This window comes from Danio aesculapii, chromosome 4, assembly GCF_903798145.1.
Source record: "Danio aesculapii chromosome 4, fDanAes4.1, whole genome shotgun sequence".
Classification (NCBI taxonomy): Eukaryota; Metazoa; Chordata; class Actinopteri; order Cypriniformes; family Danionidae; genus Danio; species Danio aesculapii.
In genome coordinates, this window is record NC_079438.1 from 26,644,611 (window position 1) to 26,667,995 (window position 23,385).

The window sequence follows — 23,385 nt, forward strand, 5'->3', positions numbered from 1 at the left end:
TTTAATAGCTTCTTTTGCCAGTTTATCTACCATCTCATTACCTTCTATACCAGAATGAGCTGGGACCCATACAAACTGTATATTAATCCTTTGTTGACTCAATTGGAATATTATCTGATGTACTTCGTTTAAAAGATCCTGTCTGCAAGAAGATTTCCCACTTTGGATACTCAACAGAGATGACATTGAGTCTGAACAGATCACTGGTTTGCATGGCTTGACTTCCTCTACCCATTGTAGTGCTATTATAATAGCCATCATTTCCGCAGAGTAAATGGAGAGGTGATTTGAGGTCCGTTTTTGTATTTTTGCTCTATATTTGGGAATGTATACTGCCGCTCCAGTTTTACCAGTTGATTCTTTTGATGCATCTGTATATATTTGTACTGTTTCATTATACATTATTTCTAAATACTGCTTAACATTTTGATTTTCTCTTTCTGACTTAATTACCTTCTTTATTTCCAGATTTATTACCGGAAAACAAAACAATCAAGGTGGAATTGTACTTATATAGTTATTTATACTACAAGAGATATTACTGATCCCCATTTCTTCTGCCTCTTTGGTACTGCTCCATCCAAAGCTTCTACTATTAGTGCGACCATATTCCCAACATTCATTTAATACCATTTTGTGGGGTGTGTAGCTGCTTGTCATTTTAGATTTATTCAATATGTTAAAGAGAGTTGTAATCTCCTGAGATTTAATGGCATCTCCCCTGTTTCAACTTGCAGTGCTGGGATTGGAGAGGTTCTAAAAGCTCCGCAACATATTCAAAGTGCTTTGGCCTGCATCCTGTCAAGTTCAGCTAATGTGGTTTTTGCTGCTGATTTATACACTACACTTCCATAATCAAATACTGAACGGATTATGGCAATGTATATCTTTTTCAAAGATGACCCTGTTGCCCCCCAATTATATCCTGCCAAACATTTTAGGATATTAATTGCTTTCTTGCATTTATCTATCATTTTTTGAACGTGATTTTTGAAGGTAAGCTTACAATCAAACCATCCCCCTAAATATCTTATTTCGCTAGCTTGTTTAAGATGTTGTCCATACAATTTAAGGTTTATTTCAGGTTTTTTAGTTTTTTTGGAAAAACAGATAAATTGAGTTTTTTCCACTGATAGATCAAATCCCCATTCAAATGACCATTTTTCAACCTGACTAATTGCTGACTGCATTCTGTTCTGTAAGTTATCAATTTTACGGCCCCTTACCCACAACGCACCATCATCTGCATATAGTGCTCTATTTATCCTATGTTCCACTCTATCGAAAACATCATTTATCATTATATTAAAAAGAACTGGGCTACACACACTTCCTTGTGGAGTGCCATTTTCTATTGAATATGTGCCTGATGTCCTGTTCCCTATTCTAACTTCTATAGTTCTTCCCATTTAAAAAAATCTTTAATCCAATTGAACATTTTACCACCTACGCCCATTTTATTCAGTTTAATTAACAATCCCTCTTTCCATAGCATATCATACGCCTTTTCTATGTCGAAAAAGGTTGCCAAGACTGATTCTCTATTTACTTGTGCCTTTCTAATTTCATTTTCTAAACTTACTACCGGATCCATTGTTGTTCTTCCATTGCGGAACCCACTCTGATAAAGTATAATTATTCCCCTGCTTTGTAAATAATACATTAAACTTTTGGCTATCATTCTCTCCATAAGTTTACATAAGTTAGATGTTAAGGCTATAGGTCTATAACTTGTGATTTCTGATTTATCTTTGCCAGGTTTTCCTATGGGGACTATTACTGAGTGTTTCCATACACAGGGCAACTGTCCTTGTTCCCAAATTTTATAATAAAGATAGATTATTAAGGTTTTTGCTACATCAGAGAGTTGTTCAATCATTTTGTAGCTTATTCCATCTTTCCCTGGTGATGTGTTTTTAACTCCTATCAGGGCTCTCTTTAATTCAAACAGTGTGAAATTTGCTTCTAATGGGCTCTCCTCTACATCTTATTTCGCCAAAGCTTGTTTATTTTCTTCAATTATCCTATTTCTATTATTTAGCTCCTCGTGTGAGAGATTCTGTGAACTATGTTTCTTTACAAAACCTTTTGCAAGCATATCAGCTTTGTCTTCATTAGTAATTGCTTCAATTCCGTTATTTCTTAATATCGGTAGAGAAAATTCCATTCTTACACCACCCATCTTTCTAATCATTCCCCAGATCTCCTTAATGTGTATTTCTGTCCCAATATTGCTGCAATAATCTCTCCAGTATTTCCTTTTGGCTTCTTTATTGTTTCTCTCGGTTTTTGCCTGTGCTCTTTTATATTCCATTAAATTGTCAAAAGTATGATTTAACTTTACAACTTTGAAGGTTTTGTTTCTATTTTTAACTGCACTTCTGCACTCATCTGTCCACCATGGTACCATGTTCTTTCTCCTAGCCCCTGATGTTTTACCTATTGCTTCTGCTGACTCATGTATTATGCTTGTAATCATATTGTTTAATTCCTCAACATTGTTACTCGTGTTCGGCATGGCCTCAATTAGTTTAAAGCTTGCTTTAAAACTGAACAGTTCCAAATTAGCTTTTCTCGTTTTCCATCTTGTAGCCCAATTATCTTCTAAAATGACATTTTGATTTCTTAGTTTTGTCCAAATTGAATAATGATCACTGTCCATTGTATTACTGCTTACTTCCCATACACACGTTCCTGCCAGTTGCTGTGTAACAAAAGTAAGATCAATTGCTGATTCCCTACTATGAGTAACATATCTTGTGGCTCTTCCATCATTTAAACAAACTAATTGTTTATCATATATTATCTCCTCTATGATATCCCTGTTGCTATCTGTTTTTGTACTTCCCCACAATGAGCTATGAGCACTGAAATCCCCTCATACTATTAGTTTAGAGTTTTCTAGCTCACAAATTTCCTCCAGCACTTCACTGGCTCCTGAAAAAGTTATAAAGAGACAGGCAAACGCACTGAACATTCTTATATTAAGCAATGTGTTAACTTATTCATTAGTTAAAATCAATTCAAAGTTAAATACTCATTCAAACAATCAAATAATTATATAAAAATAATGAGAAACAAGATGATGAGGAAAGGATAAATGTTGATTCATGCTGAGATGGATAGGAAGGTATAAATCAGAATCCTCTACGCTCTACAAAAGTTGGCTTACACGCCCAAACAGGGACTTGAACCTTGGATCGTCAGATGGGAAGTCTGACGCTCTACCGACTGAGTTATCTGGGGTCATTGGGGCATTAGCTTAGATTAGCTTGTGACCTGTCAAAGATGCAGCGTGCACTAAAAAGTGGGCTGTACAAAACAGGAGGCAAGAGGGGGGCATGATGCCAATGTCACCGTAAGGAATCCTGCCGTGACCTGGATACAATGCAGGATTGCTGCGGCCACAATGCAGAGTGCTAACCACAATACGATCATGGCGAGTTACCGGACAGCCGTTGTGGCCCCTGTGCGGCATGCTCCTCCCTCTGATTTGCCCCTTTCGGTTCAGTGAGCGCACGCTGTTGTTTTTCTCCTCCTACTCACGACATTTTTCCCAAGTAACGCTGGAATTGCAAACATTTGATGACTGTTGGAAGTTTAAGAAGGAAGAGGACAAGCACGTAGTCTGCAGGACTCGAACCAGCGCGAGAAGACCCCAGTGAATTTCTATTGCACCACCTTAACCACTTGGCCGCAACTACAAGACTGCCTGTGCTCTCCATGTCCTCATGCCTAGTACATGTGTTGTGCATCCAGATGAAACTTTCAGCAAGCGATAGCTCACTGGCAAAAGCTGAGGCTCCACAAGAAGAGCCTTACACGCCCGAGCAGGGACTTGAACCCTGGACCGCCAGATTAAAAGTCTGATGCTCTACCGACTGAGCTACCATGGCAGCTCCTCGCACGAAGGCAAGGTTTAGGGTTGTGGTTGGCGCAGACCTGTACAGTACACAAAAGTTTACCGTGAGGTGGGGTTTAGACTTGTGGTTGGTGTAGATGCTGCTAAAACACAACAGGTTACTGTGAGGTTGGGTTTATGGTTGTTGTAGGTGTAGACGTCAGTAAAACACAGTAGTTTGGACTCCATGTCATGTGGGAGACATTAAAAAGATCAATGACAACTGCAGAAGGTTTTTCTGTTGTTGTGGGAATAAATGGAGACTTAACCATTGAAATGATTCCTTCCATGCCTTAGAAGGGTGACTTGATCAATGCTTACCTACACAGCATGCTGGCATCAAAGGTCCCGTTGCTCATATCGAATCCCTAGTCTTCCACACTTTAGGAAACATAAACGTTCAGGACGTGCCATTAGCACAGCCTGCACTAAAAGGAGGCTGGAGATTACAGATGGCACCACAGAGTGCAACGCCAATGCCACCCTGAAAAGCCTGCCATGACCTGGATTCGAACCAGGGTTGCTGTGGCCACAACGCAGAGTACTAACCACTATACGATCACAACGAGCTACGGGACAGTCACTGGAGCCTCGCTCTCTGTCATACGTCTTTGAAAATGGAGGGCCCCCAGGGCAGTGAGTGGGCATATGCTGCGCATTTATTTTTGTTGCTTTTCCCTACCAGCACACCCCTTTTCCCAAGAAACAATGGAGTTGCAAACAATCAAGGAAAGTCGCAAACTAAATCCTGCGCATAGCCTGGACGTAGTCAGCAGGATTCGAACCTGCGCTGGGAGACACCAATGGATTTCTGGTCCATCGCCTTAACCACTCGGCCACGACTACGAAGCTTAAACTTTCCATTGTTCTCTTGCCTGGCGCATTGGTCGTGCTGCCCGATGACATGTAGAGCAAGCAAGACCTCACCAGCAATAGATGTCACTTGTGGGGATGGTATGCAGTTTAACCCAAAGAATGACCAGTCTGTCAGATGAAGAAGAGCTGGAGTCAGAGATTTAAATAAATAAATAAAGTTTACTGTAAATAGTTTGCAGTTACATCAGCAGAAGCCAGCTTCAACACTCTGTTCTATAACTCTATGTTCGGTGAGATGACTTTCAATTTTGCCATAACATGCTTCGAAGCACGAAGATGGTGTGAGTAAGGTAACTTCCCAGCAGTCCATCGCCTCAACCACTCGGCCACCTCATCATGCTTTTTACCACTTTCCAGATGGGGGCTGGACTATAGCACAGAAATATGTATTTGCAGCAATTTTCAGTACAGACGACATTACATTTTGCAGGAACATCCTTCAAAACGCTAAGAGGGTCAGAGTAAAACACATTCCACAGAAACACCAGGATCTCTAAGATGCCAGAGCATTTGAACGACAAGAATGAGATTTGAACCCACGCAGGCAGAGCACAATGGATTAGCAGTCCATTGCCTTAACCACTCGGCCACCTCATCACACGTTGTTAATTTCCTGATGGAGGCTGGACTGTGGCACATATGTGTTCATGTATGTTTTTGCAACTATTTTCAGTAAGATGACACTCAATTTTGCCATAACATGCTTCGTAGCATGAAGAGGGTGCAAGTTACCTTCCACGTAAACACCGGGCTCTCTTAAACGAATGACTAGGATGGAATTTGACTCACACACGCAAAGCACAACAGAATAGCAGTCCAGTGCCTTATTCACTCAGCCACCTCACCGCGCGTATAAGTGCTCTCCTAATGGAGGCTGGACTATGGCATATACGTATGTTTTTGCAGCTATTTTCGCTAAATATTACATACAATTTTGCCATAAACATCCTTTAAGACGCTGAGAGGTGCAAATAAGAAACCTTAGACAGAAGCAGTTGCCTCTCTCAAAACAGTGAAACTATGAGGATGGGATTTAAACCAGAACTTACAGAGTACAACATACTAACCTAAGCACTCGGCCACTTCGTCACATGTAAGCACAGTGTTGTGCTAGAGAAAGGATTAACTTTTGTGACTCGAATGGATGTTCATACAGAGAAGATGAAGATAAAGGTTGTCATAAGGAGCTTTATCAGTAGCTCTGATCAGTGCCCCAGAGTTAAGGCTGATTTATACCTCTGCGTCAAGCGCACGCGTATGCTACGGCGCAGCCTACACGTGGTTGCATAGCACCTCGCTGTGGCCGTCGGCCACATTGACGCGCACCTCTGAAAAAATGTAACACGTACGCGTAGCTCTCAGATTGGTCGGCTTGGTAGCGCTGACGAGTGTGGGCGGAGGTGAGAGCCGCACGAACGTGAAGCTGCGGGTGTTTACAAGTGTGGACTCCCATGAAGGAGCTCCGGATGGAGACTGTTGTTTTGTGTTTACCTTTTAATTAAAGTTGTTGCACGTCCACTGGTTCCTGCCTCAAAATGAGCGAATTTGAGCCACTTGCACATTAAGGAAGCGTTCAGAAAAAAACAAAACACCAGCGAAGAAACTCAACACAGAGAAACATAAACACCTACTGCCAGCTAGCGTTTCGGAAGTGTATTGCAGAGCAACAGAAACAGTGCGCAAATGTATAAGTGCACGGCAACGCACAAGGCTTGCGTTGTGGATCACGCTGATCACTTGACACAGAAGTATAAACCAGGCTTTATTGTTCAACATTAACTGCAACATGTTTCTTCTGGTTTTGTTGGAGAGAAACTAGACAGAATGCCTGAGTCTAAAAATGGCAGCACAGCTGACCTTGGATTTCTGTCAAAATATGGTTTCAGTGCCCTTGCATTCTTCATTACCTTACCTCAATCGCTGTACAGCCCAATAAATACATCCCAATCTCTACCCTTTTCTCTGCCGTTCAGCGTTGTGACTCCGTCCCCTTTACCAGATTACCCACAATTCTCTTCTCCCAGATTCACATAAATTGTGTATACTTTTCTTTAAGTAAAAATGAAAGAATGTATTAGTAATTATTTTAGCCTGCAGCAGGCTGGATTAACCTGTACCATAACATTCTTCAGAATGCAAGCAGAGTGCTTGTAAGAAACCTTCCATGGAAGCACCAGGCTATCTAAAGCAATTGAAAGATGAGAATGGGATTCGACTCCCCCACACAGGCAGAGCACAGTGGATTAGCGGTCCATCCCTGCCGGAGGCTGGATTAACTTTTACCATGACATCCTTCAAAACGCTAAGAGGGTGCGAGTAAAACACCTGCCACGGAAGCACCGGGCTCTCTCAAACACCAGAGCAAATGAGCGACGATGATGGGATTCAAATCCACACATGCAGTGCACAATGGATTGGAAGTGCATCACCTTAACTACTCGGCCACCTCATCACGTATGCGCCTACTTCTTTGATGGAGGCTGGACTGCGGCACATATTTGTATATGTATGTTTCTGCAATTATGTTCGGTAAGATGACTTTCAATTTTGCCATATCATGTTTCGAAGCACGAAGATGGAGTGAGCAAGATAACTTCCCCGGAAGCACCGGCCTCTCTTAAATGAACGACGAGGATGGGATTCGAACCCATGCGTCCAGAGAACAATGGATTAGCAGTCCATCGCCTCAATCACTCGGCCACCTCGTCATGCGTTTAGCTACTTTCCAGATGGGGGCTGGACTATGGCACATAAGTATGTATTTGCAGCTATTTTCGGTACAGACGACATTACATTTTGCAGGAACATCCTTCAAAACGCTAAGAGGGTCCGAGTAAAACACCCTCCACAGAATCACCAGGCTCTCTCAAATACCAAAGCATGTGAGCGACGAGGATGGGATTCGAACCCACGCGTGCAGAGCACAATGGATTAGCAGTCCATCGCCTTAACCACTCGGCCACCTCGTCACATATGTTGCCACTTTCCTGATGGAGGCTGGACTGTGGCACATATGTGTACATGTATGTGTTTGCAAGTATTTTCGGTAAGATGACACTTAATTTTGCCATAACATGCTTCGAAGCACAAAGAGGGTGCAAGTAAGTTACCTTCCACATAAACACCGGGCTCTCTTAAACGAATGACCAGGCTGGAATTCGACTCACACATGCAAAGCACAACGGATTAGCAGTCCATCGCCTTAACCACTTAGCCACCTCGCCGCACACATACGTGCTCTCCTAATGGAGGCTGGACTATGGCATATACGTATGTTTTTGCAGCTATTTTCGCTATATATTACATACAATTTTGCCATAAACATCCTTTAAGACGCTGAGAGGTGCAAGTAAGAAACCTTAGACAGAAGCAGTTGCCTCTCTCAAAACAGTGAAACTATGACGATGGGATTTAAACCAGAACTTACAGAGTACAACATACTAACGTAAACACTCGGCCACCTCGTCACGAGTAAGCACATCGTTGTGCTAGAGAAAGGATTAACTTATGGGACTCAAATGGATGTTCTTACAGAAAGGATGAAGATAAAGGTTGTCATAAGGAGCTTTATCAGTAGCTCTGATCAGTGCCCCAGAGTTAAGGCTGATTTATACCTCTGCGTCAAGCGCACGCGTATGCTACGGCGCAGCCTACACGTGGTTGCATAGCACCTCGCTGTGGCTGTCGGCGACATTGACGCGCACCTCTCAAAAAATGTAACGCGTACGCGTAGCGCAAGCTCTGAGATTGTTCGGCTTGGTAGCGCTGACGAGTGTGGGCGGAGGTGAGAGCCGCACGAACGTGAAGCAGCGGGTGTTTACAAGTGTGGAGTCCCATGGAGGAGCTCCGGATGGAGACTGATGTTTTTTGTTTAATTTTTATTTAAAGTTGTTGCACGTCCACTGGTTCCTGCCTCAAAATGAGCGAATTTGAGCCACTTGCACATTAAGGAAGCGTTCAGAAAAAACAAAACACCAGCGAAGAAACTCAACACAGAGAAGCATAAACACCTACTGCCAGCTAGCGTTTCGGAAGTGTATTGCAGAGCAACAGAAACAGTGCGCAGAAGTATAAGTGCACAGCTACGCGCAAGGCTTGCGCCGTGGATCACGCTGATCACTTGACACAGAAGTATAAGCCAGGCTCTATTGTTCAATATTAACTGCAACATGTTTCTTCTGGTTTTGTTGGAGAGAAACTAGACAGAATGCCTGAGTCTAAAAACGGCAGCATAGCTGACCTTGGATTTCTGTCAAAATATGGTTTCAGTGCCCTTGCATTCTTCATTACCTTACCCCAATCGCTGTACAGCCCAATAAATACATCCCAATCTCAACCCTTTTCTCTGCCGTTCAGCGTTGTGACTCTGCCCCCTTTACCAGATTACCCACAATTCTCTTCTCCCAGATTCACATAAGTAGTGTATACTTTTCTTTAAGTAAAAATGAAACCGTGTATAAGTAATTATTTTTGAACAAATCAATAACCTGTTCTGCTGACACAGCATGCACTCATTGGTGCCAGAAGGCTGATTGCTGGCAGTTTAAAGTTTGATGCCACCTTGTCGTTGCATGTCCAGATTGGTACACTGAAGAGTTCATAACTGTTATAGCTATTTTTTCGCAGAGGCAATATCGTAGCCTATGAGGTCTATTCGAGGCGTGATCATTGCTGGTTGAAAACTTTACCCAATACCTCGCTGAGATGACTTGAAATACAGTCAGCTCTGGCAATTTTTGTCAGCCTCTTAGTAGGCTTAATGTTCTGTTGAAAAGGATGGCTGTGCTTCTGTTACTTTAACATGTTGCAACTTTTGTTGAGCTCCTAAACATGCAGCAGGCTGGATTAACCTGTACCATAACATTCTTCAGAATGCAAGCAGAGTGCGTGTAAGAAACCTTCCATGGAAGCACCAGGCTCTCTAACACACTAAAGCAATTGAACGTCGAGAATGGGATTCGAACCCACACAGGCAGAGCACAGTGGATTAGCGGTCCATCCCTGCCGGAGGCTGGATTAACTTTTACCATGACATCCTTCAAAACGCTAAGAGGGTGCGAGTAAAACACCTGCCACGGAAGCACCGGGCTCTCTCAAACACCAGAGCAAATGAGCGACGATGATGGGATTCAAATCCACACATGCAGTGCACAATGGATTGGAAGTGCATCACCTTAACTACTCGGCCACCTCATCACGTATGCGCCTACTTCTTTGATGGAGGCTGGACTGCGGCACATATTTGTATATGTATGTTTCTGCAATTATGTTCGGTAAGATGACTTTCAATTTTGCCATATCATGTTTCGAAGCACGAAGATGGAGTGAGCAAGATAACTTCCCCGGAAGCACCGGCCTCTCTTAAATGAACGACGAGGATGGGATTCGAACCCATGCGTCCAGAGAACAATGGATTAGCAGTCCATCGCCTCAATCACTCGGCCACCTCGTCATGCGTTTAGCTACTTTCCAGATGGGGGCTGGACTATGGCACATAAGTATGTATTTGCAGCTATTTTCGGTACAGACGACATTACATTTTGCAGGAACATCCTTCAAAACGCTAAGAGGGTCCGAGTAAAACACCCTCCACAGAATCACCAGGCTCTCTCAAATACCAAAGCATGTGAGCGACGAGGATGGGATTCGAACCCACGCGTGCAGAGCACAATGGATTAGCAGTCCATAGCCTTAACCACTCGGCCACCTCGTCACATATGTTGCCACTTTCCTGATGGAGGCTGGACTGTGGCACATATGTGTACATGTATGTGTTTGCAAGTATTTTCGGTAAGATGACACTTAATTTTGCCATAACATGCTTCGAAGCACAAAGAGGGTGCAAGTAAGTTACCTTCCACATAAACACCGGGCTCTCTTAAACAAATGACCAGGCTGGAATTCGACTCACACATGCAAAGCACAACGGATTAGCAGTCCATCGCCTTAACCACTTAGCCACCTCGCCGCACACATACGTGCTCTCCTAATGGAGGCTGGACTATGGCATATACGTATGTTTTTGCAGCTATTTTCGCTATATATTACATACAATTTTGCCATAAACATCCTTTAAGACGCTGAGAGGTGCAAGTAAGAAACCTTAGACAGAAGCAGTTGCCTCTCTCAAAACAGTGAAACTATGACGATGGGATTTAAACCAGAACTTACAGAGTACAACATACTAACGTAAACACTCGGCCACCTCGTCACGAGTAAGCACATCGTTGTGCTAGAGAAAGGATTAACTTATGGGACTCAAATGGATGTTCTTACAGAAAAGATGAAGATAAAGGTTGTCATAAGGAGCTTTATCAGTAGCTCTGATCAGTGCCCCAGAGTTAAGGCTGATTTATACCTCTGCGTCAAGCGCACGCGTATGCTACGGCGCAGCCTACACGTGGTTGCATAGCACCTCGCTGTGGCTGTCGGCGACATTGACGCGCACCTCTCAAAAAATGTAACGCGTACGCGTAGCGCAAGCTCTGAGATTGTTCGGCTTGGTAGCGCTGACGAGTGTGGGCGGAGGTGAGAGCCGCACGAACGTGAAGCAGCGGGTGTTTACAAGTGTGGAGTCCCATGGAGGAGCTCCGGATGGAGACTGATGTTTTTTGTTTAATTTTTATTTAAAGTTGTTGCACGTCCACTGGTTCCTGCCTCAAAATGAGCGAATTTGAGCCACTTGCACATTAAGGAAGCGTTCAGAAAAAACAAAACACCAGCGAAGAAACTCAACACAGAGAAGCATAAACACCTACTGCCAGCTAGCGTTTCGGAAGTGTATTGCAGAGCAACAGAAACAGTGCGCAGAAGTATAAGTGCACAGCTACGCGCAAGGCTTGCGCCGTGGATCACGCTGATCACTTGACACAGAAGTATAAGCCAGGCTCTATTGTTCAATATTAACTGCAACATGTTTCTTCTGGTTTTGTTGGAGAGAAACTAGACAGAATGCCTGAGTCTAAAAACGGCAGCATAGCTGACCTTGGATTTCTGTCAAAATATGGTTTCAGTGCCCTTGCATTCTTCATTACCTTACCCCAATCGCTGTACAGCCCAATAAATACATCCCAATCTCAACCCTTTTCTCTGCCGTTCAGCGTTGTGACTCCGCCCCCTTTACCAGATTACCCACAATTCTCTTCTCCCAGATTCACATAAGTAGTGTATACTTTCCTTGAAGTAAAAATGAAACCGTGTATAAGTAATTATTTTTGAACAAATCAATAACCTGTTCTGCTGACACAGCATGCACTCATTGGTGCCAGAGGGCTGATTGCTGGCAGTTTAAAGTTTGATGCCACCTTGTCGTTGCATGTCCAGATTGGTACACTCAAGAGTTCATAACTGTTATAGCTATTCTTTCGCAGAGGCAATATCGTAGCCTATGAGGTCTATCCGAGGCGTGATCATTGCTGGTTGAAAACTTTACCCAATACCTCGCTGAGGTGACTTGAAATACAGTCAGCTCTGGCAATTTTTGTCAGCCTCTTAGTAGGCTTAATGTTCTGTTGAAAAGGATGGCTGTGCTTCTGTTACTTTAACATGTTGCAACTTTTGTTGAGCTCCTAAACATGCAGCAGGCTGGATTAACCTGTACCATAACATTCTTCAGAATGCAAGCAGAGTGCGTGTAAGAAACCTTCCATGGAAGCACCAGGCTCTCTAACACACTAAAGCAATTGAACGTCGAGAATGGGATTCGAACCCACACAGGCAGAGCACAGTGGATTAGCGGTCCATCCCTGCCGGAGGCTGGATTAACTTTTACCATGACATCCTTCAAAACGCTAAGAGGGTGCGAGTAAAACACCTGCCACGGAAGCACCGGGCTCTCTCAAACACCAGAGCAAATGAGCGACGATGATGGGATTCAAATCCACACATGCAGTGCACAATGGATTGGAAGTGCATCACCTTAACTACTCGGCCACCTCATCACGTATGCGCCTACTTCTTTGATGGAGGCTGGACTGCGGCACATATTTGTATATGTATGTTTCTGCAATTATGTTCGGTAAGATGACTTTCAATTTTGCCATATCATGTTTCGAAGCACGAAGATGGAGTGAGCAAGATAACTTCCCCGGAAGCACCGGCCTCTCTTAAATGAACGACGAGGATGGGATTCGAACCCATGCGTCCAGAGAACAATGGATTAGCAGTCCATCGCCTCAATCACTCGGCCACCTCGTCATGCGTTTAGCTACTTTCCAGATGGGGGCTGGACTATGGCACATAAGTATGTATTTGCAGCTATTTTCGGTACAGACGACATTACATTTTGCAGGAACATCCTTCAAAACGCTAAGAGGGTCCGAGTAAAACACCCTCCACAGAATCACCAGGCTCTCTCAAATACCAAAGCATGTGAGCGACGAGGATGGGATTCGAACCCACGCGTGCAGAGCACAATGGATTAGCAGTCCATCGCCTTAACCACTCGGCCACCTCGTCACATATGTTGCCACTTTCCTGATGGAGGCTGGACTGTGGCACATATGTGTACATGTATGTGTTTGCAAGTATTTTCGGTAAGATGACACTTAATTTTGCCATAACATGCTTCGAAGCACAAAGAGGGTGCAAGTAAGTTACCTTCCACATAAACACCGGGCTCTCTTAAACAAATGACCAGGCTGGAATTCGACTCACACATGCAAAGCACAACGGATTAGCAGTCCATCGCCTTAACCACTTAGCCACCTCGCCGCACACATACGTGCTCTCCTAATGGAGGCTGGACTATGGCATATACGTATGTTTTTGCAGCTATTTTCGCTATATATTACATACAATTTTGCCATAAACATCCTTTAAGACGCTGAGAGGTGCAAGTAAGAAACCTTAGACAGAAGCAGTTGCCTCTCTCAAAACAGTGAAACTATGACGATGGGATTTAAACCAGAACTTACAGAGTACAACATACTAACGTAAACACTCGGCCACCTCGTCACGAGTAAGCACATCGTTGTGCTAGAGAAAGGATTAACTTATGGGACTCAAATGGATGTTCTTACAGAAAAGATGAAGATAAAGGTTGTCATAAGGAGCTTTATCAGTAGCTCTGATCAGTGCCCCAGAGTTAAGGCTGATTTATACCTCTGCGTCAAGCGCACGCGTATGCTACGGCGCAGCCTACACGTGGTTGCATAGCACCTCGCTGTGGCTGTCGGCGACATTGACGCGCACCTCTCAAAAAATGTAACGCGTACGCGTAGCGCAAGCTCTGAGATTGTTCGGCTTGGTAGCGCTGACGAGTGTGGGCGGAGGTGAGAGCCGCACGAACGTGAAGCAGCGGGTGTTTACAAGTGTGGAGTCCCATGGAGGAGCTCCGGATGGAGACTGATGTTTTTTGTTTAATTTTTATTTAAAGTTGTTGCACGTCCACTGGTTCCTGCCTCAAAATGAGCGAATTTGAGCCACTTGCACATTAAGGAAGCGTTCAGAAAAAACAAAACACCAGCGAAGAAACTCAACACAGAGAAGCATAAACACCTACTGCCAGCTAGCGTTTCGGAAGTGTATTGCAGAGCAACAGAAACAGTGCGCAGAAGTATAAGTGCACAGCTACGCGCAAGGCTTGCGCCGTGGATCACGCTGATCACTTGACACAGAAGTATAAGCCAGGCTCTATTGTTCAATATTAACTGCAACATGTTTCTTCTGGTTTTGTTGGAGAGAAACTAGACAGAATGCCTGAGTCTAAAAACGGCAGCATAGCTGACCTTGGATTTCTGTCAAAATATGGTTTCAGTGCCCTTGCATTCTTCATTACCTTACCCCAATCGCTGTACAGCCCAATAAATACATCCCAATCTCAACCCTTTTCTCTGCCGTTCAGCGTTGTGACTCCGCCCCCTTTACCAGATTACCCACAATTCTCTTCTCCCAGATTCACATAAGTAGTGTATACTTTCCTTGAAGTAAAAATGAAACCGTGTATAAGTAATTATTTTTGAACAAATCAATAACCTGTTCTGCTGACACAGCATGCACTCATTGGTGCCAGAAGGCTGATTGCTGGCAGTTTAAAGTTTGATGCCACCTTGTCGTTGCATGTCCAGATTGGTACACTCAAGAGTTCATAACTGTTATAGCTATTCTTTCGCAGAGGCAATATCGTAGCCTATGAGGTCTATCCGAGGCGTGATCATTGCTGGTTGAAAACTTTACCCAATACCTCGCTGAGGTGACTTGAAATACAGTCAGCTCTGGCAATTTTTGTCAGCCTCTTAGTAGGCTTAATGTTCTGTTGAAAAGGATGGCTGTGCTTCTGTTACTTTAACATGTTGCAACTTTTGTTGAGCTCCTAAACATGCAGCAGGCTGGATTAACCTGTACCATACCATTCTCCAGAATGCAAGCAGAGCGCGTGTAAGAAACCTTCCATGGAAGCACCAGGCTCTCTAACACACTAAAGCAATTGAACGTCGAGAATGGGATTCGAACCCACACAGGCAGAGCACAGTGGATTAGCGGTCCATCCCTGCCGGAGGCTGGATTAACTTTTACCATGACATCCTTCAAAACGCTAAGAGGGTGCGAGTAAAACACCTGCCACGGAAGCACCGGGCTCTCTCAAACACCAGAGCAAATGAGCGACGATGATGGGATTCAAATCCACACATGCAGTGCACAATGGATTGGAAGTGCATCACCTTAACTACTCGGCCACCTCATCACGTATGCGCCTACTTCTTTGATGGAGGCTGGACTGCGGCACATATTTGTATATGTATGTTTCTGCAATTATGTTCGGTAAGATGACTTTCAATTTTGCCATATCATGTTTCGAAGCACGAAGATGGAGTGAGCAAGATAACTTCCCCGGAAGCACCGGCCTCTCTTAAATGAACGACGAGGATGGGATTCGAACCCATGCGTCCAGAGAACAATGGATTAGCAGTCCATCGCCTCAATCACTCGGCCACCTCGTCATGCGTTTAGCTACTTTCCAGATGGGGGCTGGACTATGGCACATAAGTATGTATTTGGAGCTATTTTCGGTACAGACGACATTACATTTTGCAGGAACATCCTTCAAAACGCTAAGAGGGTCCGAGTAAAACACCCTCCACAGAATCACCAGGCTCTCTCAAATACCAAAGCATGTGAGCGACGAGGATGGGATTCGAACCCACGCGTGCAGAGCACAATGGATTAGCAGTCCATCGCCTTAACCACTCGGCCACCTCGTCACATATGTTGCCACTTTCCTGATGGAGGCTGGACTGTGGCACATATGTGTACATGTATGTGTTTGCAAGTATTTTCGGTAAGATGACACTTAATTTTGCCATAACATGCTTCGAAGCACGAAGAGGGTGCAAGTAAGTTACCTTCCACATAAACACCGGGCTCTCTTAAACGAATGACCAGGCTGGAATTCGACTCACACATGCAAAGCACAACGGATTAGCAGTCCATCGCCTTAACCACTTAGCCACCTCGCCGCACACATACGTGCTCTCCTAATGGAGGCTGGACTATGGCATATACGTATGTTTTTGCAGCTATTTTCGCTATATATTACATACAATTTTGCCATAAACATCCTTTAAGACGCTGAAAGGTGCAAGTAAGAAACCTTAGACAGAAGCAGTTGCCTCTCTCAAAACAGTGAAACTATGACGATGGGATTTAAACCAGAACTTACAGAGTACAACATACTAACGTAAACACTCGGCCACCTCGTCACGAGTAAGCACATCGTTGTGCTAGAGAAAGGATTAACTTATGGGACTCAAATGGATGTTCTTACAGAAAAGATGAAGATAAAGGTTGTCATAAGAAGCTTTATCAGTAGCTCTGATCAGTGCCCCAGAGTTAAGGCTGATTTATACCTCTGCGTCAAGCGCACGCGTATGCTACGGCGCAGCCTACACGTGGTTGCATAGCACCTCGCTGTGGCTGTCGGCGACATTGACGCGCACCTCTCAAAAAATGTAACGCGTACGCGTAGCGCAAGCTCTGAGATTGTTCGGCTTGGTAGCGCTGACGAGTGTGGGCGGAGGTGAGAGCCGCACGAACGTGAAGCAGCGGGTGTTTACAAGTGTGGAGTCCCATGGAGGAGCTCCGGATGGAGACTGATGTTTTTTGTTTACCTTTTAATTAAAGTTGTTGCACGTCCACTGGTTCCTGCCTCAAAATGAGCGAATTTGAGCCACTTGCACATTAAGGAAGCGTTCAGAAAAAACAAAACACCAGTGAAGAAACTCAACACAGAGAAGCATAAACACCTACTGCCAGCTAGTGTTTCGGAAGTGTATTGCAGAGCAACAGAAACAGTGCGCAGAAGTATAAGTGCACAGCTACGCGCAAGGCTTGCGCCGTGGATCACGCTGATCACTTGACACAGAAGTATAAGCCAGGCTCTATTGTTCAACATTAACTGCAACATGTGGTTTTGTTGGAGAGAAACTAGACAGAATGCCTAAATTCTAAAAACGGCAGCATAGCTGACCTTGGATTTCTGTCAAAATATGGTTTCAGTGCCCTTGCATTCTTCATTACCTTACCCCAATCGCTGTACAGCCCAATAAATACATCCCAATCTCAACCCTTTTCTCTGCCGTTCAGCGTTGTGACTCCGCCCCCTTTACCAGATTACCCACAATTCTCTTCTCCCAGATTCACATAAGTAGTGTATACTTTTCTTTAAGTAAAAATGAAACCGTGTATAAGTAATTATTTTTGAACAAATCAATAACCTGTTCTGCTGACACAGCATGCACTCATTGGTGCCAGAAGGCTGATTGCTGGCAGTTTAAAGTTTGATGCCACCTTGTCGTTGCATGTCCAGATTGGTACACTGAAGAGTTCATAACTGTTATAGCTATTCTTTCGCAGAGGCAATATCGTAGCCTATGAGGTCTATCCGAGGCGTGATCATTGCTGGTTGAAAACTTTACCCAATACCTCGCTGAGATGACTTGAAATACAGTCAGCTCTGGCAATTTTTGTCAGCCTCTTAGTAGGCTTAATGTTCTGTTGAAAAGGATGGCTGTGCTTCTGTTACTTTAACATGTTGCAACTTTTGTTGAGCTCCTAAACATGCAGCAGGCTGGATTAACCTGTACCATAACATTCTTCAGAATGCAAGCAGAGTGCGTGTAAGAAACCTTCCATGGAAGCACCAGGCTCTCTAACACACTAAAGCAATTGAACGTCGAGAATGGGATTCGAACCCACACAGGCAGAGCACAGTGGATTAGCGGTCCATCCCTGCCGGAGGCTGGATTAACTTTTACCATGACATCCTTCAAAACGCTAAGAGGGTGCGAGTAAAACACCTGCCACGGAAGCACTGGGCTCTCTCAAACACCAGAGCAAATGAGCGACGATGATGGGATTCAAATCCACACATGCAGTGCACAATGGATTGGAAGTGCATCACCTTAACTACTCGGCCACCTCATCACGTATGCGCCTACTTCTTTGATGGAGGCTGGACTGCGGCACATATTTGTATATGTATGTTTCTGCAATTATGTTCGGTAAGATGACTTTCAATTTTGCCATATCATGTTTCGAAGCACGAAGATGGAGTGAGCAAGATAACTTCCCCGGAAGCACCGGCCTCTCTTAAATGAACGACGAGGATGGAATTCGAACCCATGCGTCCAGAGAACAATGGATTAGCAGTCCATCGCCTCAATCACTCGGCCACCTCGTCATGCGTTTAGCTACTTTCCAGATGGGGGCTGGACTATGGCACATAAGTATGTATTTGCAGCTATTTTCGGTACAGACGACATTACATTTTGCAGGAACATCCTTCAAAACGCTAAGAGGGTCCGAGTAAAACAGCCTCCACAGAATCACCAGGCTCTCTCAAATACCAAAGCATGTGAGCGACGAGGATGGGATTCGAACCCACGCGTGCAGAGCACAATGGATTAGCAGTCCATCGCCTTAACCACTCGGCCACCTCGTCACATATGTTGCCACTTTCCTGATGGAGGCTGGACTGTGGCACATATGTGTACATGTATGTGTTTGCAAGTATTTTCGGTAAGATGACACTTAATTTTGCCATAACATGCTTCGAAGCACAAAGAGGGTGCAAGTAAGTTACCTTCCACATAAACACCGGGCTCTCTTAAACGAATGACCAGGCTGGAATTCGACTCACACATGCAAAGCACAACGGATTAGCAGTCCATCGCCTTAACCACTTAGCCACCTCGCCGCACACATACGTGCTCTCCTAATGGAGGCTGGACTATGGCATATACGTATGTTTTTGCAGCTATTTTCGCTATATATTACATACAATTTTGCCATAAACATCCTTTAAGACGCTGAGAGGTGCAAGTAAGAAACCTTAGACAGAAGCAGTTGCCTCTCTCAAAACAGTGAAACTATGACGATGGGATTTAAACCAGAACTTACAGAGTACAACATACTAACGTAAACACTCGGCCACCTCGTCACGAGTAAGCACATCGTTGTGCTAGAGAAAGGATTAACTTATGGGACTCAAATGGATGTTCTTACAGAAAAGATGAAGATAAAGGTTGTCATAAGGAGCTTTATCAGTAGCTCTGATCAGTGCCCCAGAGTTAAGGCTGATTTATACCTCTGCGTCAAGCGCACGCGTATGCTACGGCGCAGCCTACACGTGGTTGCATAGCACCTCGCTGTGGCTGTCGGCGACATTGACGCGCACCTCTCAAAAAATGTAACGCGTACGCGTAGCGCAAGCTCTGAGATTGTTCGGCTTGGTAGCGCTGACGAGTGTAGGCGGAGGTGAGAGCCGCACGAACGTGAAGCAGCGGGTGTTTACAAGTGTGGAGTCCCATGGAGGAGCTCCGGATGGAGACTGATGTTTTTTGTTTAATTTTTATTTAAAGTTGTTGCACGTCCACTGGTTCCTGCCTCAAAATGAGCGAATTTGAGCCACTTGCACATTAAGGAAGCGTTCAGAAAAAACAAAACACCAGCGAAGAAACTCAACACAGAGAAGCATAAACACCTACTGCCAGCTAGCGTTTCGGAAGTGTATTGCAGAGCAACAGAAACAGTGCGCAGAAGTATAAGTGCACAGCTACGCGCAAGGCTTGCGCCGTGGATCACGCTGATCACTTGACACAGAAGTATAAGCCAGGCTCTATTGTTCAATATTAACTGCAACATGTTTCTTCTGGTTTTGTTGGAGAGAAACTAGACAGAATGCCTGAGTCTAAAAACGGCAGCATAGCTGACCTTGGATTTCTGTCAAAATATGGTTTCAGTGCCCTTGCATTCTTCATTACCTTACCCCAATCGCTGTACAGCCCAATAAATACATCCCAATCTCAACCCTTTTCTCTGCCGTTCAGCGTTGTGACTCCGCCCCCTTTACCAGATTACCCACAATTCTCTTCTCCCAGATTCACATAAGTAGTGTATACTTTTCTTTAAGTAAAAATGAAACCGTGTATAAGTAATTATTTTTGAACAAATCAATAACCTGTTCTGCTGACACAGCATGCACTCATTGGTGCCAGAAGGCTGATTGCTGGCAGTTTAAAGTTTGATGCCACCTTGTCGTTGCATGTCCAGATTGGTACACTGAAGAGTTCATAACTGTTATAGCTATTTTTTTGCAGAGGCAATATCGTAGCCTATGAGGTCTATCCGAGGCGTGATCATTGCTGGTTGAAAACTTTACCCAATACCTCGCTGAGATGACTTGAAATACAGTCAGCTCTGGCAATTTTTGTCAGCCTCTTAGTAGGCTTAATGTTGTGTTGAAAAGGATGGCTGTGCTTCTGTTACTTTAACATCTTGCAACTTTTGTTGAGCTCCTAAACATGCAGCAGGCTGGATTAACCTGTACCATAACATTCTTCAGAATGCAAGCAGAGTGCGTGTAAGAAACCTTCCATGGAAGCACCAGGCTCTCTAACACACTAAAGCAATTGAACGTCGAGAATGGGATTCGAACCCACACAGGCAGAGCACAGTGGATTAGCGGTCCATCCCTGCCGGAGGCTGGATTAACTTTTACCATGACATCCTTCAAAACGCTAAGAGGGTGCGAGTAAAACACCTGCCACGGAAGCACCGGGCTCTCTCAAACACCAGAGCAAATGAGCGACGATGATGGGATGCAAATCCACACATGCAGTGCACAATGGATTGGAAGTGCATCACCTTAACTACTCGGCCACCTCATCACGTATGCGCCTACTTCTTTGATGGAGGCTGGACTGCGGCACATATTTGTATATGTATGTTTCTGCAATTATGTTCGGTAAGATGACTTTCAATTTTGCCATATCATGTTTCGAAGCACGAAGATGGAGTGAGCAAGATAACTTCCCCGGAAGCACCGGCCTCTCTTAAATGAACGACGAGGATGGGATTCGAACCCATGCGTCCAGAGAACAATGGATTAGCAGTCCATCGCCTCAATCACTCGGCCACCTCGTCATGCGTTTAGCTATTTTCCAGATGGGGGCTGGACTATGGCACATAAGTATGTATTTGCAGCTATTTTCGGTACAGACGACATTACATTTTGCAGGAACATCCTTCAAAACGCTAAGAGGGTCCGAGTAAAACACCCTCCACAGAATCACCAGGCTCTCTCAAATACCAAAGCATGTGAGCGACGAGGATGGGATTCGAACCCACGCGTGCAGAGCACAATGGATTAGCAGTCCATCGCCTTAACCACTCGGCCACCTCGTCACATATGTAGCCACTTTCCTGATGGAGGCTGGACTGTGGCACATATGTGTACATGTATGTGTTTGCAAGTATTTCGGTAAGATGACACTTAATTTTGCCATAACATGCTTCGAAGCACAAAGAGGGTGCAAGTAAGTTACCTTCCACATAAACACCGGGCTCTCTTAAACGAATGACCAGGCTGGAATTCGACTCACACATGCAAAGCACAACGGATTAGCAGTCCATCGCCTTAACCACTTAGCCACCTCGCCGCACACATACGTGCTCTCCTAATGGAGGCTGGACTATGGCATATACGTATGTTTTGCAGCTATTTTCGCTATATATTACATACAATTTTGCCATAAACATCCTTTAAGACGCTGAGAGGTGCAAGTAAGAAACCTTAGACAGAAGCAGTTGCCTCTCTCAAAACAGTGAAACTATGACGATGGGATTTAAACCAGAACTTACAGAGTACAACATACTAACGTAAACACTCGGCCACCTCGTCACGAGTAAGCACATCGTTGTGCTAGAGAAAGGATTAACTTATGGGACTCAAATGGATGTTCTTACAGAAAAGATGAAGATAAAGGTTGTCATAAGGAGCTTTATCAGTAGCTCTGATTAGTGCCCCAGAGTTAAGGCTGATTTATACCTCTGCGTCAAGCGCACGCGTATGCTACGGCGCAGCCTACACGTGGTTGCATAGCACCTCGCTGTGGCTGTCGGCGACATTGACGCGCACCTCTCAAAAATGTAACGCGTACGCGTAGCGCAAGCTCTGAGATTGTTCGGCTTGGTAGCGCTGACGAGTGTGGGCGGAGGTGAGAGCCGCACGAACGTGAAGCAGCGGGTGTTTACAAGTGTGGAGTCCCATGGAGGAGCTCCGGATGGAGACTGATGTTTTTTGTTTAATTTTTATTTAAAGTTGTTGCACGTCCACTGGTTCCTGCCTCAAAATGAGCGAATTTGAGCCACTTGCACATTAAGGAAGCGTTCAGAAAAAACAAAACACCAGCGAAGAAACTCAACACAGAGAAGCATAAACACCTACTGCCAGCTAGCGTTTCGGAAGTGTATTGCAGAGCAACAGAAACAGTGCGCAGAAGTATAAGTGCACAGCTACGCGCAAGGCTTGCGCCGTGGATCACGCTGATCACTTGACACAGAAGTATAAGCCAGGCTCTATTGTTCAATATTAACTGCAACATGTTTCTTCTGGTTTTGTTGGAGAGAAACTAGACAGAATGCCTGAGTCTAAAAACAGCAGCATAGCTGACCTTGGATTTCTGTCAAAATATGGTTTCAGTGCCCTTGCATTCTTCATTACCTTACCCCAATCGCTGTACAGCCCAATAAATACATCCCAATCTCAACCCTTTTCTCTGCCGTTCAGCGTTGTGACTCCGCCCCCTTTACCAGATTACCCACAATTCTCTTCTCCCAGATTCACATAAGTAGTGTATACTTTCCTTGAAGTAAAAATGAAACCGTGTATAAGTAATTATTTTTGAACAAATCAATAACCTGTTCTGCTGACACAGCATGCACTCATTGGTGCCAGAAGGCTGATTGCTGGCAGTTTAAAGTTTGATGCCACCTTGTCGTTGCATGTCCGGATTGGTACACTCAAGAGTTCATAACTGTTATAGCTATTCTTTCGCAGAGGCAATATCGTAGCCTATGAGGTCTATCCGAGGCGTGATCATTGCTGGTTGAAAACTTTACCCAATACCTCGCTGAGGTGACTTGAAATACAGTCAGCTCTGGCAATTTTTGTCAGCCTCTTAGTAGGCTTAATGTTCTGTTGAAAAGGATGGCTGTGCTTCTGTTACTTTAACATGTTGCAACTTTTGTTGAGCTCCTAAACATGCAGCAGGCTGGATTAACCTGTACCATAACATTCTTCAGAATGCAAGCAGAGTGCGTGTAAGAAA

At 44.4% G+C, this 23,385-nt stretch overlaps 12 non-coding genes across 12 annotated transcripts; 6 read left to right on the forward strand and 6 right to left on the reverse strand.

The window, feature by feature from the left end:
- Positions 1-7,664: 7,664 nt before the first annotated feature.
- Positions 7,665-7,746, reverse strand: trnas-gcu (transfer RNA serine (anticodon GCU)). The gene has a single exon. It is a non-coding gene; the product is annotated as a tRNA-Ser (tRNA).
- A 1,645-nt stretch (positions 7,747-9,391) lies between these two features.
- On the forward strand, positions 9,392-9,532 carry LOC130224220 (U4 spliceosomal RNA). Its single transcript, XR_008837288.1, has one exon. It is a non-coding gene; the product is annotated as a U4 spliceosomal RNA (small nuclear RNA).
- Positions 9,533-10,408: 876 nt separating this feature from the next.
- trnas-gcu (transfer RNA serine (anticodon GCU)) lies at positions 10,409-10,490 on the reverse strand. The gene has a single exon. It is a non-coding gene; the product is annotated as a tRNA-Ser (tRNA).
- A 1,645-nt stretch (positions 10,491-12,135) lies between these two features.
- Positions 12,136-12,276, forward strand: LOC130224176 (U4 spliceosomal RNA). Its single transcript, XR_008837248.1, has one exon. It is a non-coding gene; the product is annotated as a U4 spliceosomal RNA (small nuclear RNA).
- An 876-nt stretch (positions 12,277-13,152) lies between these two features.
- trnas-gcu (transfer RNA serine (anticodon GCU)) lies at positions 13,153-13,234 on the reverse strand. Its single transcript has one exon. It is a non-coding gene; the product is annotated as a tRNA-Ser (tRNA).
- Positions 13,235-14,879: 1,645 nt separating this feature from the next.
- On the forward strand, positions 14,880-15,020 carry LOC130224177 (U4 spliceosomal RNA). The gene has a single exon (XR_008837249.1). It is a non-coding gene; the product is annotated as a U4 spliceosomal RNA (small nuclear RNA).
- An 876-nt stretch (positions 15,021-15,896) lies between these two features.
- On the reverse strand, positions 15,897-15,978 carry trnas-gcu (transfer RNA serine (anticodon GCU)). Its single transcript has one exon. It is a non-coding gene; the product is annotated as a tRNA-Ser (tRNA).
- A 1,639-nt stretch (positions 15,979-17,617) lies between these two features.
- Positions 17,618-17,758, forward strand: LOC130224151 (U4 spliceosomal RNA). The gene has a single exon (XR_008837224.1). It is a non-coding gene; the product is annotated as a U4 spliceosomal RNA (small nuclear RNA).
- An 876-nt stretch (positions 17,759-18,634) lies between these two features.
- Positions 18,635-18,716, reverse strand: trnas-gcu (transfer RNA serine (anticodon GCU)). Its single transcript has one exon. It is a non-coding gene; the product is annotated as a tRNA-Ser (tRNA).
- A 1,645-nt stretch (positions 18,717-20,361) lies between these two features.
- On the forward strand, positions 20,362-20,502 carry LOC130224145 (U4 spliceosomal RNA). The gene has a single exon (XR_008837220.1). It is a non-coding gene; the product is annotated as a U4 spliceosomal RNA (small nuclear RNA).
- An 876-nt stretch (positions 20,503-21,378) lies between these two features.
- trnas-gcu (transfer RNA serine (anticodon GCU)) lies at positions 21,379-21,460 on the reverse strand. The gene has a single exon. It is a non-coding gene; the product is annotated as a tRNA-Ser (tRNA).
- A 1,642-nt stretch (positions 21,461-23,102) lies between these two features.
- LOC130224178 (U4 spliceosomal RNA) lies at positions 23,103-23,243 on the forward strand. The gene has a single exon (XR_008837250.1). It is a non-coding gene; the product is annotated as a U4 spliceosomal RNA (small nuclear RNA).
- Positions 23,244-23,385: the final 142 nt, after the last annotated feature.